Raw genomic sequence first — 5000 nt, 5'->3', positions numbered from 1 at the left:
TTATGAATGATGAACTTTTTTCGTTCATATATAGTAAATATAAAAATGCATGAAAGCTTTCTTTTATGATGAGTTAAGTGCATCATTTCATTGAATCATCGCCAACTCTTCCATGTGACGGGACAATGCCAAGAACAGGCGATACCTCGATGAGCTCAACATCTGAAGTTTGCCTGGCCTATGCACCTGAGTTTTTTTTTTTTTTTTTTTTTTTTTTTTTTTTTTTTTTTTTTTTTTTTTTTTTTTTTTTTTTTTTTTGTGTGTGTGTGTGATTCAGGCGAATATTCACCATTGAGGATGGTCCTAATCCTCCCCCAATGTAAAGTTCACTGCTAAAAAAACATAATATAAATTGGGAATTCGTAAAATAATATATTGTTTTTAGCCGAATTTCATTATAAAAACAGGCGACCGTGATTTTCACTAACTTTTTCAGTTTATTTTACGGGTTTATAACCTTGATATCATACTTTTACGTCAGCATATATGTTTCTAAAAGGGCAGATACCTAGTGACATCTCTTCCAGAAGTGTTACCGTTTTTTAATGCAAATTCATAACTGCATGTCATTGGTTTTGGTTAGGAACCTATCGGGGAATTCTAGATAACTTTATTAGTTATATAGATGCGGGAAATAGGGAGGACTCGTTCCGGCCTTTTTTTTTTTTTTTCTATTTATTTACAGTTAATTTCAACTTATTTATTCTCTCTCACGTTTGTCTTCCTAGTGTCTTTTCTTCTCATCGGAATATTTTTTTTTTTTCTATTGTGAGATTGAGTGGCTAATGTTTCCGACTATTAGCGTGTGGTGGCATTTGCCTCCTGCCTCATCCATTGGCTAATTCTCTTATTCAGAGTGTTATATTGGATCCTGGAGAGTAATTTCTTTTATAATTAGGCTAGACTACTCTTCCTTGTGGTGGCCACTATATTACTCTTATAGCCGATTAGCATTCGTTAGATCGCAGGCAATTTAACCTACGACTTTATTTCCTTCAGATATATTATAACCACCTCCTAACACTGAATTATTACTGTATATCTTACTTTCTTTTTATTCAGATGTCCACTTTCTTATATCAGAATGTGTTTCTGTTCACAGGTTGTAGTTTTTTAAGGGTACTTGGAAAATTTTCTTTCATTCACGTTATCTATAGTTAAGCATTGCTGAATGACACAAAGAAGGTGTGTAATTCATTACATTCATATGTCAAGTTCTATTAAGCTAACACCTCTTTCAAATAAAGTAAAGAATTTCAGTGAAAATTAACATCAGATTGAAGCTGGAGTAGTAGCAGATGTCTTTAACTCAGATATTTAGTTTTACCGCATGGTCTGTTACAAAAGAATTCAAGTGAGACTGCAAGTGATCAAATATGGCACACACACACACACACACACACACACACACACACAGACACTTACACACACGTATACACAGAAAAAAAAGAAGAGCAACAGCTAGATGCTTATTCCCAAAGAAATGTTTAATCCAAATTTTAGGTTGACAAAACCAATACTAGTGGAACAAGGAGAAGATGAAAAAAAAAAAGAATTAGGTCTAAATTAAGATAAATGAAGCCAAAAACACGAAAAACGCCAATCATATGAAGCTAGCCATCGAGAGTCAGGATATGACTGCAAAGAAATTCATGTTATTTAAAACAGAAAAAAAAGTTACAAATATTACACGACGATAGTCATAAAAATAACACCAATTGATATTTTATTAAATGAAAATAAACACCATTGTCATTCCAATCCTAGTAAACTATGTTCATGTGAAGAAAATATAATTGATGTACATTTACTTTTTGACAATCTTGTGTTTGGCATGAGCAAATAAACAACCCTTTCACTATTTTTGCTTCAGTATTTATAGAATCTATGTCGATTAAACTTTTTACTGAACTATATGAATTTGATGATGATATTCAAGAATACAAGATGTTATTGGGTAGTGTCAAAGCGTCTGTACCAGTCTTCCAAAATCCTGGGTTAGAGGCAATGTTTCTCGGCAGTATTTCTTTTCCTATGTAATTTTTCGATAACGTGAGCTTTATTCCTTTGATTTGTAGTACCCTTATTATTTTGCATAGTTTCCTATGACAATTAATTATTATTTATTCTGCAGTTATTCCTATTTCTCGTCACCTAAATACTCTCTATTTCACTTGAACTAATTTATTTGTAAAAGAAAAAGAGATAAAAGCAATCCTTCAAAAAAATTTTCATTTCCTGCTTAAATATCCACCACTTTTGATTCAGAATATATGAATTCCTACAGAAAGATACATTCCTTTTATATGAAAAAACTAAACATAGCAAAGATACATTGTTAATTTTTTTTTTTTTTTTGAGAAGAGGAAAGCAATATCGCAATGTACACTCTTGCAGTGTCTTATCTTCTTTATTTATATATATTCTTCAAATTCACCTTCTCAGCAGCTGCGACGGAAGTATCCCAAACCGATGTGTTGAGGGTTTCCGAAAATGACATTATTCATCCGGATGCACATTTCCCCTTTCATCTCGGCTTTTCGTCCTCCTCATAGATCGCAAATTTTCTTTACGTTCTCTGTGAGAGGAAGAATAAGAAGATTGTGCGTTTGGATAAAAGCGATCGGAAGGATTAAGGCACTGCCAATTAAACGATGTGGATGGGTTCCACAGTTAAAATACATGAAAGATCTCTTGAGCTTTGAATCCAATAACATTTTTTATGAATGTGTCACACGAAAGATATAAAATAATAATAATAATAATAATAATAATAATAATAATAATAATAATAATAATAATAATAATAATAATAATAATAATAATAATAATAATAATAATAATAATAGTATTTTATATCAATAATTACATATTCTAGCTCTTTATTCAATCCACCAAACTTTTTGGAGTTTTTAGTCTTTGACAACCTTCCTTATAAAATATGACATCCAAGATAAGAAATAAAAGCAGTAATGCCGCTATATTAAATTTCTGATTATTTTATTATTCGAAAGATTCGTACACCAACAAGAAAAATTTAGTTGCTGCGCAACATAAGTGCCATACGCACAAACCATCGTATCCTTTAATTGTGTAGTTATAAAGTTTATAACCTTTGCAGTAACTATATAATAACTTATGTATATATGTCTCTGATCAACAAAGCACGATCTCCAAGATTTAACAGTTATTCCTCATATCCCTGAAGAGTTATGAGGTCCTTTGACTGGCCAGAAAGTACTACTTTTAATCCTTCTCTCTGGGTAGGGCTCATTTTCCTTTTGTCTACACATACACCGGATAGTCCGGCCTATTCTTTACATATTCTCCTCTGTCCCCATACAACTGACAACACTGAGATTACCAAACAATTCTCTTCACTCAAGGGGTTAACTGTTGCACTGTAATTGTTCAGTGGCTACTTTCCTATTACTAAGGGTAGAAGAGACTCTTTAGCTATGGTAAGCAGCTCTTCAAGACGAAGGACACTAAAAATCAAACCAATGTTTTCTAGTCTTGGATAGTGCCATAGCCTCTGTAGCATGATCTTTCACTGTTTTGAGGTAGAGTTCTCTTGTTTAAAGGTACACTTTGGCACACTACTCTATGTTATTTCTCTCCTCTTGTTTTTTTTTTTTTTTTTAAAGTTTGTATAGTTTATATATGAAAGATTTATCTTAATGGTGTTACTGTTATTGAAATACTTCATTATAATGGTAATTTATTCCACTTGTAGTTTCCTTACTTCCTTTCCTCCATGGGCTATTTTCCATGTTGGAGCCCTTGGGCTTATAGCATCCTTCTTTTCCAACCAGGATTATAGCTCAACAAATAATAATAATAATAATAATAATAATAATAATAATAATAATAATAATAATAATAATAATAATAATAATTGTTGAATGTCGGTGTTTAACAGCAGTGATATCAAATAATTTGTGTTGTTGTTATTGTCTTTGCATTTTGTGTGGTATGAATGCTCATGAACTTTAGCTTAAGTGCTTGATATAGGTCAGAGCAAACACTTGGAATCATGGATGTAATAAGACACTGGCTAACTAGCAACATAAAGAGTGTTGGGATTCACATGGGAAGAAAATGATGAAAGAGGATAAATATGAAAAATAAATTCCATAAATTTTACAAGAACATTGTTTGATTAACTTTGAAAATAACTCTACAAAATCAAATTGTATAACTATACTGAACCAGAAGACCAGTTATCTATGGTGAAAATGATGTACGGTAATTGCCAGTCGATCTTGTGGTGGTACTTCCACCTTCATGTTGATGTTTGGTTTGTTTATAGATGTATTATGAGTTCAACCACCTCATCAAGATGATTTCCGTTTAGTCTTATCCATTTTAATATACTGGTCTTGATACTCAAGATGTAATTCATGAAAAAAATATTATTGTACTGACTACCTTCTTGTAGGAATGAGTCAACTGACTCCATTTCCTTTCGTCTTCCAGCTGCAGCTCTCTCAACATCTTTAGCCATTGCCATGACTATCGCAGCCATGGAATTTGTCACTCATTGTTTATGAACAAAATCTCTTTGATACATGGCGTCAGGCAAAGCCTATAACTTCGTTCAATCATTGTGCCAAAAACATAAAATGAGATATAAGAAGCTTTAGAAATGTAGATTGTCTTATTACAGTATTGCAAGCTAACCTGAGCTAGGAGGTGTCCAGGCATATACAGTAATTGTCAAGTGATATGTATTTTTTATTGGAAGTCTAGGGAATGTCTGCATGCCTAGGCTAACCACGGTTAATTCAAGCTTATGGTAGGACTGCATTTAGGAGTTGAAACTAGGATTATATGACTAAATCATTTGACAACTTCTATTTGAAATAGCTAATCGTCTCATAAAATTGAAATTGATAGGCTTTCTAATAGCCTAACAAATTCATTATACTCTTTTAAATTCAATTGCATAAGATATCCAGGCATGTTTTGTTAAAACACCTTTTTTTTTCCATTTTATC

The sequence above is a fragment of the Palaemon carinicauda genome, chromosome 5 (genome assembly GCF_036898095.1).
Source record: "Palaemon carinicauda isolate YSFRI2023 chromosome 5, ASM3689809v2, whole genome shotgun sequence".
In the NCBI taxonomy this organism is placed as follows: Eukaryota; Metazoa; Arthropoda; class Malacostraca; order Decapoda; family Palaemonidae; genus Palaemon; species Palaemon carinicauda.
This window is presented reverse-complemented; position numbering follows the sequence as displayed.